Below are 16282 nucleotides of genomic sequence, written 5' to 3' on the forward strand. Positions count from 1 at the left end.
AGTGGTTGAACAAGGACAATGTCTAAGGGACTGGTTTGTTGATGTAAGATGGAGGAATGATCAAGTGGATATCCATAGAGTGATCTGAAGTGATATGGGACTTTATAGATTCTTCTAATTGGGGAAGAATAATGGTACTAGAGTTGACACTACCAGATGCACTAGGAGGGTTGGGGAGAATTGCTTCTCCTGGACTCTAAAAAATGGATGGCCCCTTACCCAAACATTGAGAGGTAATGTAATGGACGCAATGTGGATGTGGTTTGAATTCATGGGTTTGAAGTAAAGGGTGTTTAAACTAATCAAATTAAACATTGTTGAAGTTTTTGTACACCACAACATATTGTACATGGGTTTCTGTGGAAGGAAGTATGCAGAATGGTGCATATCAGCCCAAGGATAATCAGGGGTGGTAATGGATTCCATGATGTCTTCATTGGAATGAAATATGGGAGGATGAGAGGAAGAAATACCACATGATGAAGAGGACCTGCCTGAGGCATCTTCATGAGTAGGAAGGTTCACATATGCATCATCAAGCATGTGAGACATATGACTAATAGATGGGAGATCTGTCGATTTTCATACAAGAGTGTTCGTTGAAGAAGGTTCAACAAAATCACTATAGGAGGCATCAAGGGAGTTCCAATGCATTGATCTCATGGATGACGACATGTAGAGAATGGTAGTGGTGCTATCCTTCATCTTGACATCAAGGGGAGGGATCACAATGGGTGCCTGAGAGACCTCCTATTCTAGTGTAGGAGTGGAACCAGACTCTGTAGGTAGAGAAGAGGTGGAATAACTACGAGTGACCTCTAGTTCATGAAGCACTTGGAGTGTATCACAAAAATATTTGATATGGGGAAAATGATGAGAATAATTTTCATAATTATCACACAAATAACAGGAGAGATTCATGCATAATGATCTGTTCTTCTTAGCTTACTCAAGTAAGGTGACATGGACCTCAGGAATTTTAGAATCAGGGAAGGATCAGAGACTACATTCTTGATATGAGGAAGCTCAGGAAAATTATTGGTGGCATGACCCACAAGATCACATAAAACACATGGAGGAATAGGCTTTGGCAGGTTAGTAGGAGCTGCAGTTGCTAGACGTGCCTTGTCTTTGGTTCCCTTATTCTAGGCTTTCCCCCCCTCACTATATTCTTTCGACAAGAGTATATTGATGTTGAGGTTGCTTTGGTACTGAAGAAAAGACATGTGTAGGAACTATAGGTTGGACTAGGGTCAAGGAAGTGTAAGGTTTGAGTTTATCAGGGGAATTGTCCGTGGGAGGATCGATGTAGTAGGCTAGGATCCCGAGGTAATGTTAGGTAAACTCAACGTAGCCATAATAGATGTAGAATAAAATATCTAGGGTGGAAATAAGAATGGTATCCGACAAGAAGGATAATGGCCTCAGAGAAATACTCTAATATGGTCAAGGTTTGGGGGAACAGTTCTAGGTGAAAAAGGATTAGAAGAGATACCATTAGAAGGAAATCGTCCTTGAGGCATAGTACTAAAAGGCTGGGTTGATTTAGGAATAACAAGTTGCGAATGTGGTGGCTAGTGTGAAGGCATACCAAACCGTTTGTGGGTGGCCAGTGATGCTTGGAGAACACAAAAATTGGATGATCTAGGATTAGAAGGAGTAGGTGGTCAACCATAGTATGTGTATAGTTCCATAAATGTTTTGTTTTGACATCCTTTTTCCTCCATTTTCCTCTTTTTCATCATCACTATCAACTCAATAAAAGTAGTAAATCATATATTTTGATAAGGTAAAAACTCTTACATGTCTTATTTTTCATATTCGTTAATGTGCCTTATTTTTATGTTAAAGATTGCATTAGCTATGGAATTAACATGATTCTGAAGCATTTTTATAAATGTAGGTTTTAACACCATACAAATATTACCTACATATGAATTCTGAAACACAGAAAATAAACAATAATGAGAGCATAACACATAACACAAATATACACAGAGATTTTACCCTGGTTCCCAAAACTGGGACTACCAGATTGATTTTTCATTATGTTCCTTTCAATGTTACAATACATATATATACATGCTGAAGCATCCAATACCATGGACTGAAAACCATTTCGCCCAAAACCATGTGCAAAAACCATGCACAAAACCATAGGTAGGTCCACCCACTTAATATAGGGTCCCAAAATTTCCCCGGGGTGTTGCCCTAGACCCCATAGTGGGGGGATGTTTGTTATAGACATTTTTGTGCCTTACAGCATTGAGCATGAAATGTCCATAATCTAAGGGATCCAAAGTCCCTAAACATGTTGTTCCTACCCCTAGAGGAACAAGGCTAACAAACCACAACAATTCACAGAAGTTCTCCACCAGAAACCACTCAAAAACAAGTCAATTCAGGATCATTTCCGTGGCTACACTAGCTGTTTGCACTGAATGTCAAAGCCAACACTGGCTACCTGCGTTGAATGTCAAAGGGAACACTGGCTACCTGCGTTGAACGAGAGTGGACATGTGGCAAGTTCATTTCTCAAGGTGTCAAAACCCAGGAAGCTTCCAAAATGACACTTGCCTCAGGGAATTCGACTGGTGATGAGTAAGAGGTTCCAAATCTCCAAGTGGAAGCAAGAACCTCCAAGTGGAATCAAGAACTGACAGAGGGAGAGGACACTAGTTAGATCTCAAGCTGACTCATCCTCTCTCCAAACATCTATATATGGATCTCTCCTCCATGAGATCTAGGAGGCTGGAATTTTGTTATTGCAAAGAATTGCTGTTGGTTTTAGATTGGAATCATTGGGTGCTTAGTGCTTTGAAGGGGGTGAAGGTAGGAATTCCATTTGCTGGGAAGGAGATGCTAGATTGGAGCCCTTTGGGTTGTATCTCTTCCTGAACCTTGTTATTCATCAATAAAGCTATCTTGGTTTCTCCTATATACTGATGTATTTTTGATGTATGATTGCATTAGTATGTTTAGTTTATTTCTAATCCTAAACTAGTTATGAATATGAATCCATGTATTGTGTAGTGTTTTCTTCTTGTGATCTTGTAGAAACCTCTTGAAGCTGGGCGAGCGAGAAGGCAAGTAGCTGGGAACTCTCCAAGAGAAGAGAAGCCGGATCGAGGGACAAACGGAAGACACCGGTTAGTCCATCCATCTCTCTCTTCATTCTTAATTCATAAAGGAAGAATACTAGAATAGCTGTCTCTGTTTGTTGCTAAGGCACTATCACACCTTAGGTGGATAGGATCGTCCTGCATAGGCATTTTTCCCCACAAAAATTGGCGACTCCGCTGGGGACATCTGCTTAATCATTTTATTTGTGTTTCTATCAGTGTTTGTTTCATAGACTTGACAGCAACAATCGAACTGCATCTGCTATTCCCGGATGCAAAGTAGACAGTTGCTGCTTTGATCCAATCACTGGACTTGTCTATGATCTGAACAATGGACTCACAAATGATTTGATGATCCTTTGTGATAGATCTTAGTACTCCCTCAAAGCATCCCTTTGATTGTACCTTGCTTGTTGCTTTTATTTGGCCTAAAACAATGAATTAAATAGCAATCTGTGACCCAGAACCCAGTGAGAAACTCTCGTTTCTCCTTCAGCACGACCGCTGTGAAGAGGTTCTGCATTTCAACGCAGGTCCCGTGAAGGCTACCTGCGCTGAATGTCAAAACCCCTGTGTTGAGGTTGCGCTGAACCAGTTTGGCCTTGTGCAGCTGGGGTTCTCTGCTCTGTTTTGCCCTGTTTTGATCTCTGATTTTTGCAGCCTGTAACCAGCATAGGTACCAGTCTAATAACTCCTTTTCTCTGCTTAAATTCCGCCTCCTTTTGTACAAAAAGACTGTGAGTGATTTTATGTGTTTGTGGCATAATTTGCAGTTTTCCTTTGCATGAGTTAAATAATCATCCTGTAGCCCTTGATTCAGATCTGTTGATTGTGATCTTAGGAGAGAGTTCATTGGCTGTATACAGTTGATTATACATTTGATTTTGCTTATTGGTTTGAGTTTGTCTCTTTTAAGTGTCAAAAAAAGTATTCATTTCGAAAATAGTTAAGTGTTGTAATCTCTTCTACCCTCTCTGATTTCGAAAAAGTGAACTTGTTTGTATTTGTCATTTAAAAGAAAATTCAAAGTTGTACAAAAAGCTTTCTTTTGTAGGCATCAATACTAAGAAAGCGGAAAAAAAACACCTGCATTGTGCATTTGCATCTTGATAGTTTGCATGTTTGATTTAGGAAAAGTGCATTAGAGTGTGCTGATTGCTCTTTGAGAAAAGATGGTGTCTTTCTTTTCCCTTAGTAGCTAGGATTTTCATAAGTTGAAAAGATATAAAGCTTGCTTATCATCTTTAGACTGCATTTAGGAATTGTATCATACATCTCGTGGTGAACCTTGAAAGGAAAACTTCTAAAAAGATCAACCTAAAATAAATTGAATGAACTTAACAACGCTTTGCAACATAACGCACAACATAGAGGTCTAGGCTAGAGACGTGTTCGGCGTCGTAAAGCCTGGTGACTGTCGATCTCATGGATGGTGGGTGATTCCTCCTGAGGGACGATAGCGCCAGTACAGATTGTGCTCCCACGTACCGTCGCGTATATATTGGGAGACCCCTATAGGCATAAAACCTTTATCCTTAGGAAGCCGTGTCGGCCGCCCTACTGATCGCAATGCACTGAACACAGCATTCAGGAAGATCGACCGCCCATACCCTAAAAAGTATTCTGTGGTTTTGCGAAAAGTTTGGCACACCCTTTGCCTAGAACTCCAGAGCAGTTCCTTTTGGCCTTTTTCAGACTCTATAACGGAAAAAGTCCATCCGAGCATTTGTCACTTTGGGCTCGTTAAAACATCGAAGGAGACTAGAGCCATCTTTAGCTTTTTCTCGACTCTTTAAAATTGAAAAAGCAAGTTGTGTCTAAAGCGTCGTTAAAATTTATTTTAAACGGAACAATCACCCCTATTCCTGCGTTGATCTTTAGGTTGAAAAAATGGAGCACACCAACCAAGGAATTCCCCTTGGTGGAAATCCTAGTCCCTTCTCCTCTTGGGGAGATGTTGGTGCGCCCCACATGGCCACATTGTCGCTTCCAGGACTGACAATTGGCTTGCCGGTCTGGCTCTTTTCAACCAATGTCGTTCAAACCACCACTATTCCTGAACAGTCGAGTCAACAGTTGGACCAGACCAGAGTTGCCCACCAGCCTTCCACTTCATCTAATTCTTCCTCTCCTCCTTCCTCTTCGCTTGACAGAACTGGTAAAAAAAAAAACCAAGTTCCTAAGGAGAAGAAGGAAAAGAAGAAGAAAGATAAGAAGAAGAAGGAGCCAAAAGCGACTGGGGGCAAACAAGTGTCGTCTGAAAAGAATCCACACACAGCACTGACCAGGCCTAAATCGTCATGTGTCATATGCAAGGGAGACCACTTCCACAGAGATTGTCCCTGTATCCCTCGGATATTAAGGGACTGGTCTCCCCGTTTGCACAATTCGGTAGCGTCGATCTCTGATAGCCATGTTGACAGCTCACCGTCGACTAGTGAAAGTGAAGTCCCAGGACAGAGAGGGAAAGCTAGATTTCCCTGCAAACTGTGTGAAGGTGACCATGCCATCCACCGTTGTCCCTTCTTAGACGAGGCTAAAAGAGTTCTGGAAGATCGCCTGATTTTACGAGCGCAACTTCCTCCTGGGTATCAAAAACTCCTACCAAGTCCTTCACTAGTTGAGAACCCGGCTGGCTCGCCTAGGTGGTCCGTCGAAGCACCTATCATTGAAGATGAACCGTCTGGATCCATGCCTGACGAAAGTCAAAAGGTTGAGACGGCAGTTGACCTGGTTTTGCCTTCAGAGGCTCTATCTTCGAATGATACCATCACAGAGGAGAATAAAGACGACACCGTCCAAATTCTCTTCATCAACACAGACTCCGACGAACAAGGGGGCAATTTGCCCATTCCTTTGTCGCACGAAGGAACTTCGTCAGAGTCATACCCGGCCATCTATTCGGTCCCACCACCAAGCAACCTAGTTGTCTCGTTCGACTGGAACCAACTAGGCAGACCCCGGTTGCCAGCAAGCATACCATTCAGAATTATCGTTCAAATATACAGAATGGTGATGGCTGGCACTATCATTGATGAGGGGGAATCTGTGAGTATCCTTTCCTCTATTGCTTGGAAAGCGCTTGGTTCGCCAGCGCTTTTGCCTGAAATGAGAAATCTATCAGGCTTTGATAAAGGAACCAGTCGACCTTTAGGGATCCTCCCCAATGTGCCCATAACATTGAAAGGGAAGACCGTTCAAATGAATGCGATGGTCGTTCACGGACCCTTGGATTATAACCTACTCCTTGGACGAGACTATATATATTGCATGGGGGCCCTCGTCTCCTCACTCTTTAGAGTAATGTGTTTTCCGCACGAAGGAAGAATGGTCAAGCTCATAGATTCATTTCCCGGATCACGCATCGCAAATAGTCATGTACCATCCCTAAATGGTCTATTCACGCAAGAAGTGTCTCAACCCACGGTCCGTCCTCCTGATGAGCGCGAGTAATCTGGGAGGATATGACTGGAACCCAGGGGGCATGCATCCTGGTCTGCTTCGGCAGGAAAACTTTGGGTATAGGGTAGGTTTCCGCGGGAGAATATGACTAGTCTGTACCCCGCCCATGATGGAAGAGGGTTATTCTAGAATAAGATTCTTTTGTCAAAGTTATGTGAGTTGGCGGGCATCGTCGCTCACCTTTTTCTATTTCGATAGACGAAGTGTTTTGTTTGAAAGATTAATGAGACAATCTTTGGGTAACCTGAAAGAGGTAAGCCTCTCTCGTTAAAACAATTATTTTGACGGAAAAGAAGTAGAGGTAACCTTGAAATTGTACTTTATGCCTGGGGGCATGCAAACCTTTTGGAGTACAAGCAAGGGGCGGCTATTTATTTTTTAAATTTTTAGGTCCTCCCTTTAAACCTGTAGGTCTAACCCTTTAAACTCGTAGGATTAGTCGTTTCCGAACTTGCATAACGAAAGGATGCAGGGAAAAGCTTTGTGAGATGAAGCTCCATAAAAAATAGAATCTCAATGAGACACTCTTATCATATGACTGGGTATTCGAGCAGTTTTAGCACAAAGTTCATGCTCGTTAAAAAATAAACGCAAGATCCGAGCATTTTTAACGCGGACTTCATGCTCGTTAAAAAATAAACATAAGCAATGAGCAAGTGTTTCCACCAGCGTTTAAGCTCATTTTAAAATAAAAAATGAACCTACCCAGTAAATAACCACTGTGAATGTAACTTTATTAGCCATTAAAGCCTTGGTCGTGTTTGCACCGTCACCTCCACTTTTCATTTGGCCGATCGTTCACCTCCATATGATTGTTTACCCATTTTGAGGAACAGCTGCGAAGAGTGATTTCACCTAGCCATCCTTGTGACACTGCCGTGATTGGAAAATTCCAACCTGTACCTAGAATCAGCTGCTAACCCTGTTTATGACTCGTTCCTCAAAAGAAGAGTCTTCTTTAAGCTCTTTTCATCTGACTCGTAAAATATGAAAAGATTGCCGAGTTTTCGCCTTCCAGCTCGTTAAAATGACCGGAAAAGCTATCCCTCCTCTAGATTTTAATCTTTTTGGACCTGAGGGATTATTGCACAAAAAGATCGAGCGCTTGTTTTATTCAGCTCGTTAAAACTATCGAAAACTCATCCCTTTGTATTGTTTTATAATTTTTCGGACTTAAGGGATTAGATGACGAAAAAGGACTTTTGGAGTTAACTTTATGTACCTTTTCAGACTCTCTAAAAATGAAAAGGACCGAGTTATCCTTGTCGTTAGACTCGTTAAAATCATTAAATAGCGACAAACTTGTCTTTAGACGAGAACGAGTTTCACTATCGCTAGGCTCGTTAAAACATAGCGATGGGCTTGCCCGAAGGGCAGGTTATAGAACAAGCATATGTTATCCTCCTCAAGCTTGACAAAAATAAAGAGGTACTGGTCAGCAATGACTGGGGAAAAATTGGGAGAAACTAAAGAAAACTTTGATGGTAGCAAGTCGCTCTTGAACATGACACTTTTCCTCCGTACCACAATCGGGTTGGGTTGTTTCATTCACCGGTCACATCCATGGTCTCGCCATACCATCCGTATTTGGGGTAATGCTACCGATCCATCGCATCAGTGTCACCATATGTTCAAGAGAAGTCGTTCAGAAAAGTCAACCATGTCCCATCCATTGCCATACATTATCCTTCATCCTTTCATGACCGCCACCCTGAATCATATGTCACAGATCGTTTTCACCTCCATCAAAATCATTAGCTCCGTTCCGTGTCACTGATGTGGGATTCATTAAGGCCCTCCTTTGACGGATCGCTTCTTGTCGACATCAGCTCATTATCCAAGAAGTTGATCTAGGAACAACCCCTTCAGTACTTTGAAGCTTGCATACCTCAATGGCAAGTTTCTCACTTCCGGCGACAGGTATACATCAATGACCTTCGACCGAAAGATTTTGCGTGGTGTTCGACGTCAAGTCCTTTATTCACACCACGTGAATTGTACTGCAGTACCTTGAGGGTAATTATCATTATCGGTGATTCCTCTCGCGCTTGTTAACGGTTTACATCATTGACCGGTAATCAAGCGATGTCTTTCCATGTTCGACTTCATAACATTTCTCACATGGATCGACTTGTACTTAGAGTGAAGATCGAACGAGTTTGAAGACCCGGATCTAGTTTCATCCATCCGGGCTGCGATATATATTCAGGAAAGATAAAGACATTGACATGTACATCATTGCAACAGATAATCATCCTACTCAAAGGATGATAATTTCATCAAAATTATCAGTCTACCACCAGACGATTGTCTGTTCTATGTACAGAAAAATGAATTTATAAAGTTGAGCATGGGAATGCCCGCCTCAGCTAGATCATGAAAGAAGTATGAAAAATAATGTATTTTATTGTATCTTATTACAGGTCTCCTCCTAGCATTGGATGAACTTCGGATCCCCCTGATAAAGCATTTCACCCGATAAACAGCCTCATGCTTTAGGGGGCAACTGTTATAGAAATTTTTGTGCCTTACAACATTGAGCATGAAATGTCCATAATCTAAGGGATCCAAAGTCCCTAAACATGTTGTTCCTACCCCTAGAGGAACAAGGCTAACAAACCACAGCAATTCACAGAAGTTCTCCACCAGAAACCGCTCAAAAACAAGTTAATTCAGGATCATTCCGTGGCTACACTAGCTGTTTGCGCTGAATGTCAAAGCCAACACTGGCTACCTGCATTGAATGTCAAAGGGAACACTGGCTACCTGCACTGAACGAGAGTGGACATGTGGCAAGTTCATTTCTCAAGGTGTCAAAACCCAGGAAGCTTCCAAAATGACACTTGCCTCAGGGAATTCGACTGGTGATGAGTAAGAGGTTCCAAATCTCCAAGTGGAAGTAAGAACCTCCAAGTGGAATCAAGAACTGACAGAGGGAGAGGAAACTAGTCAGATCTCAAGCTGACTCATCCTCTCTCCAAACATCTATATATGGATATCTCCTCCATGAGATCTAGGAGGCTGGAATTTTGTTATTGCAAAGAATTGCTGTTGGTTTAAGATTGGAATCATTGGGTGCTTAGTGCTTTGAAGGGGGTGAAGATAGGAATTCCATTTGCTGGGAAGGAGATGCTGGATTGGAGCCCTCTGGGTTGTATCTCTTCCTGAACCTTGTTATTCATCAATAAAGCTATCTTGGTTTCTCCTATATACTGATGTATTTTTGATGTATGATTGCATTAGTATGTTTAGTTTATTTCTAATCCTAAACTAGTTATGAATATGAATCCATGTCTTGTGTAGTGTTTTCTTCTTGTGATCTTGCAGAAACCTCTTGAAGCTGGGCGAGCGAGAGGGCAAGTAGCTGGGAACTCTCCAAGAGAAGAGAAGCCGAATCGAGGGACAAACGGAAGACACCGATTAGTCCATCCATCTCTCTCTTCATTCTTAATTCATAAAGGAAGAATACTAGAATAGCTGTCTGTGTTTGTTGCTAAGGCACTGTCACACCTTAGGTGGATAGGATCGTCCTGCATAGGCATTTTTCCCCACAACAATGTTGCCCCCACTGTGTAATTGGCACAACGAAGGGGGGTCTCCGCCCCCCCTCTAGGGGATCTAGTTGTGGAGAAAATATAACAAAACCCAACACTAAATCTGCAGCTACCTCCACGATTTGTGGGGTTCTGGTGCGCCAATGAAGCAAATAAGCACATGGGTAGTTGAGGATCGATCCCCTCATGGATCTCCTCCTTTTCGCTCAAGACAATTGACTGAAGGAATCACGCAATGGCATGGTGAAAAGGCACAGGTCAAACACGTAGCAGCAGAAGTATGAATGCATCACATTTCTTCAATTTTCTTTCGAAATAGAAAATCGATGAGTTAACGCTTTTTCTATTTAGTTTCAAATTTGAATAAGGATTGATTAACAAACCTGTAGGCGTATAAGTCTCAAACTGTTGAGCACACATTTTATTTATAAGTATGTATCCTCTGTAAATGACAAGGAGGAAGTAATAGTTAATTTTTTAAGAATTGTGAGACATACCTTTGTTCTCGTATTGATTAAAGTTACCTTTCTTTGATTCGATGTGTATGTGAGTGTGATTTACACCTACTGGATGTGGAGGGCCCCTGCAGATAGTCAAGGTTTTAATTTATTTCATTTCATCATTTTATATTGTTTTCATTTAATCGGTTTTTGTTATTGCATTATCAGTGCATTCTAGTTTAGCTTCCTTACTTCGTTGTTTTTATTATTTCTTTATAACTCAGTTATTTTGTTCATCATGTTGTTATTTCTTTTATGCTTACAGTCGTTTAATGGTTTAGTTCTTCAACATTTTTCACTTAATTACAGTTAGTATTTTTATGCTTTTAGAATTATAACTTGTACCTACTATGTAATCTGCAATTAGACCTTACTTTCATGCTCTTTAGAATCAGAATTTGTGTGTATTTTGTAGAAAATCTTTTGAAGGATCATTAGGATAATTTGAATTTCAATACTCTATTTCATGGCAGCAAGGTGTTTAGAATAGGTTCATATTTTAGGATGAATAACATAAAATATTTTAGGATAATACTCAATATATATATGACCTGGTAGATTAATATAACAATAGATTAATTTCCACTTATTAATTTGTAAAGATATAACTCTAATAGGAATCTAGCTAACAATGAAAATCTCAAAACAAACATAACCATCATCTTACAAACTAAAGGAAAGGCTTCTAGCATATATGGTGCACCTACACTTCATAAGTTTACCGACTCCAACTGATAATCTATGCTTGAAATTTAAGAACATTAAATTGACCAAACATTTTGGTGCCATTGTTGGGGAAGTGTAAATAGAAGCCTTGAAAATAATCAAATAAAAACATGATATGCATAGGGAAAGAGAATCTAGAGGTATGTTTTTAGGTCGAGGAAGAAGTTTAATTCCTACATCACCACTCACTCCATACCTCGTAGTGCCACACCACCCACACAAACTCAAATTCCATCCATAGCAGGCCAGTATAGACTTCCTGAAGTTTTAAGATTCGAAATCCAATCTAAAGGTTCACCAACTTCATCAACAACAATTGTAATAGAAGTAGATCCTACATCTCCAACAACTAGAATAATTTTCCTATATCCAAATGGAGAATTTTTTTAACTCAAGAGTTGGAAGTTTCTATTGAAGAAGAAGAGGAAGAAACTTACTTCAAAACATTTATAGAGGAACTGTTATCATCCCAAGAAACTCTCCTAGGTTGTATATCAGAGATGCTCGGGAACATTACAAACTCAAAAAAATGTTGGAAAATTGGTGGATGAATGAAAGAAATGTTGCATATTCAAGCCAGATAACCACTTCTACTATGTTTAACCCCGGACATGGGTGAACGCCCCAAGACTACAAGGCTTTAGACCACTAATTACTCACAGTTTTAAGAAAATGTGATAGTGGAGAAGACTGACCACACCAGTAGACACACAGGACCCTGTGATGGCCAGCTGCAACCAGTTAAAAGGTCTGTAAATCTATTTCCTAATGCACAGACAGGATGACAGCTCTCTGGCATTAAAATAACAAAAACTTGCATACAAATTCAATGATACATGCTAGATCCAAACACAGAGGTGGGATGACAGCCCCTCTAATGCTAAACATCAATAGCACATGAATAAATGCATAACAGGCATAGCCTGGAACAAAGAAGAAGAAGTTGAAAGTGAGCAATTAACAGCAAAAGAAGCTTGCATTAGTTGAAAATGAAGACCAGATGCTGTAGGTATCACAGTAGTTACAGTCTCTAGAAGTTGAAGCTTACAACAAAATAACATTCATCAACCTATTACATTCTGTCTTCTGGATATATATTGAGGTTGGTTTACAAAAATAGTCTGCTAAACTATGCGTGGAGGGGTAATAATGGGCCACCAACCACATTTACAATCTGAAATGGGCCTTTGCTACAAATCTTAGTGTTTTAATGAACAAAATTGGCCTTTTCTGATGCTTTGTTGTCCTTCTTGAGTAGGTGGAATGATTTATGGATGAAATTCCATGAATGATAAATGCTTTTAATTGCTCTTTCCTATACTTTTCTTCCTCAACCATGTTGCTTGTTAAATGAGGTTGTTGTGATATTAACTGTGCAGGTACATGATGGTTGATTGTTTCGTCCTTCAGGAGCTCAAAAATAGTCAAAGGAGTGAAGACAGTATGGCAGAGGTGGGCACAGGAGGAGAACGATTAATGGCCATTGGATCCACAGATGAATGGCAGAGATCACATTGGGAGGAGCTATCGGGAGGTGATGAGGATGGAGCAACAAGGGTCGTCGGATCTAGACATGGCAGATCCGATGGTGATCGCAAGTGGAAGGTGCACGAACATTAACCCACAGGAGAACAGTTTTGGGAGGTGGGCGGTATTCCCTGCACCACCTTTGGACCCATGGTGTTTCTGTATATAACAGTGCGATCAAATACAAATACTCCACGTGGCGGACGAAACCACCGCCCCCGTTGGTTAACGCGCCTGCAAGTCGCGTGATCGGGGGGAGCATCCACCATTAGATTTGGTGATGGATGTGATCAATGGTGGGGAGGTGCACGATATTTAACGTGTGAGGAAAAGGCGGCAAAGGGTTATGGAGGGGCAGGTCACGTGGGCACGGGCTCATGGGTTTAGCACCCGAGGCTTAAGGAAAAAGGGCTTAGAAAGGCTCTGTAAAAGAATGGAGGAAGGTGGGGAATACCAACTTTCAAAGAAGGAAATAGAGACAGCGGAAAGCGAGAATGGAGGTGAATATAGGTTTACGAAGGATTTAAGAAGAAAGTAGAAACAACGAGAGGTTAAGAGGTTGTGAGGAAACTGAGTGATTAAGGAGGATAATGACTGCTGCAAGCACCCTTCTTGGTGCAAACCAACCATCAATCCTGAATTTGACCCTTTTAAGCAGTGAAGTTTATAGCAGAGCTAACACTGGCTCCTTCTAGGGATGAGATACTCCCTATGAGGTCTCAAGAACCTGTAGACCAATGCCTTCATACAAAACTAGCTTAAAAACATTTGCGTAGTATCCATTGGGCATGGAGTTAAACCAAGTCTACTCTAAAACCTAAAAAAGAAATTGCTTACAGTCATTAAGGCCTGAAAACTTAATTTTTTTTTTTAAAAACTGTCCATCTGTTGGGCCATGAAAATTGTTGCCTATCATCCGATTCATCATAGATCAGTAAAACAAGATTTATTTGATCCTCTACCTCAAAGAGTTTAGGACATTTGAGCTTAATAGGTAGAAATGGATCAACCTTCATCTCCCTTCTGTGTATATTCCTCCTTAGATGTTCTTTACAGGAGCCTTTGTACACCTGCTGAATAATCATGGCTGTTGTGTACTTATCTTTGTCACTTGTGGCCTGCATAATAAATATGAATGGTGTACCAATGTGTTCATGTGTGGAGGACACAAAGACATTATCTACTCTTAAATATTTGTTTGAACAATCCTCATCAAAGGAGGAATTCCAAGACTGCACATCCTCTTCCTCTGTCATCTAATAAGCTGCCTTTTAATTCTGTGTGAGGGCCATCTGAGTAGACATCAAAATATCAAGACTGAGATTATCAGTTTCAGCCTTGAGCATTGAAATTGTTCTGCCACAGTGTTCAAGGGGAAACATGGAGGGATTGTTTTTTGAGTAGACAAAGAAACAAAAGATGATGGAGAGCTTTCCTCTCCCTTCTTGATCACTGGTCCGGGAACAAAAGCAGGCTGGCTAATTTGCAGATCTGCATAGCCATGTGAAGATGAGCTGGCTTTGAGCACAGGTTCTTGGAGGATGAGGGGATCAGCTGCTAACTACTTCTGTTGATTAGCTTGTTGTTCTGCAGCTACAACAAACTCACGAGAAGTGCCTTTAGATATTGCTTTCTCATAAGCAGCCCTTGTTAAGAAAGGAGCACCTTCCAAAACATGGACCTCCTCCTCATGCTACACTTCTTCCATGACTATATTTTGTAAAATGTGCCTTACCCCTTCATCTTCATTTGTAACTTTATTTCTTTGCAAAATCTGCAAATGCTCATTTGCTCCTCTATATGGATTTGGAGTTGGAAGAGAAAAGGAACAATAAGTTGCTGCTTCCTTAGAATTCTTCTCAGCTTTTAGATTGGAAATTTCAGAGGCCAAAAACTCAATCATCCTAGCTAATTCATCTATCTTAGGCTCTAAGGATGATGAGGATTCTCCTCCATGTCTTCTCCTTTTAGCATCACCTTCGAGTCTTTCTACAACAATGATATTTGCTTCTACTTCAAAGGCTACATCTTTCATATTAGCCAAAGAAGTACACCTTCTTTCTCTTAACAGTAGGCAGAATTGAGAATCGAAAGCATTAGCATAAGTGAGCATAGCAGAAGCAGGGGTAGGTCTTACTTCAGTTGGCATTTTGCTGTACATATGATCGAATCTAATGTTAAATTCAGATAGAATCTCACCATCTTCTCTCTATAAGTTCCCAAATTCATCACGATAAAAGAGCAGATCATTATTATTCCCCCAGTGCTTTAGGAACACACCATCTAAAGCCTCAATGTCTGTAATAGACCTAGGGGGTAAATTTCTAAACCATTTTCTAGCCTCCCCATCTAGGATTTGGACAAAAAACCTCATCCAGACATCCTCTTCATTGATATCTAGGTTATCAGCATAATAATAAAAGGACTCTAAATTCTCTTCAGTTGTTACTCCTTCTGCACCAGTAGACTTTGGCATAAATTCTTGATAATCTCCTGTAAGCATGGCATTCAAAGGGGTAGGCAAGACTAAGGGCCCATACCTAGTGTTATCACTGAAAATTCTGTTGCCAAAATTGCTCAAACTAGCTTAAGGACAAAGTGTTTTTGCAGCGTATAAATCTTTTAGCAGTTTCGTAGCGCAACCTGTTTTAGTGATTTCGTAGCGAAAAAAAAAAACAACGACTTTGCACTGGCTGCGCTACGAAATTGGGGAATTATTCATATCCATAGCCAATATCTCACCCATATCACCTTTGTCTCCTATGGGTTCTGTGGGAATATGATATATGCATAGAAAAGCCTGTTTCTGCAAATTAATGGTGAAGTTTGTAATTCATCTGAGTTATGGCTACAGGGTTGCTTGCCTTCTAGTGAGAGTTTAAGGCTTGCTAACAAAGATAAAAGTCCTCAATCAGCTCCACTGTCAATGACAGCTGATGTTAATAGAAAGGTGGCTTTTGAATAAGGTGCTAATCATAAGAAGGAAAGCACACCGGTGTATAATACAAGAAAGGTTTCCAGTTTGAGAGTGAACGGTCTCATGCCAAGGATGACTGTCAGTTAAAAAAGCCTATAGTCATTGCATTCAGACGGATAGGAAATTGCCCCTTGCAGAATATATTGGTTTTGGTTTGAATTTGTCTAACTCTTCAAGAAACTGGACTGACATGAATGGTTATGAAAGAGTTTACAGCTTCAGAGTTCTTTTCATGCAGTGCATAAAATGGTCTTTAATGGTCCTGGTGGATCATCATGATACAGATTGCATGATTGGCATCGGTTTTGAGCCACAAGTGTTGGAGTTTTAGATGCTATGCCTTCAAGCAACTTGAAGCTTGAGTATGAGAATGAGGAGCTGGACGAAAAGTGGATATATAGAACAACATGTATG

The sequence above is a fragment of the Pinus tabuliformis genome, chromosome J, assembly GCF_031772625.1.
Source record: "Pinus tabuliformis cultivar Carrire ecotype Pingquan chromosome J, CPIR1, whole genome shotgun sequence".
In the NCBI taxonomy this organism is placed as follows: domain Eukaryota; kingdom Viridiplantae; phylum Streptophyta; class Pinopsida; order Pinales; family Pinaceae; genus Pinus; species Pinus tabuliformis.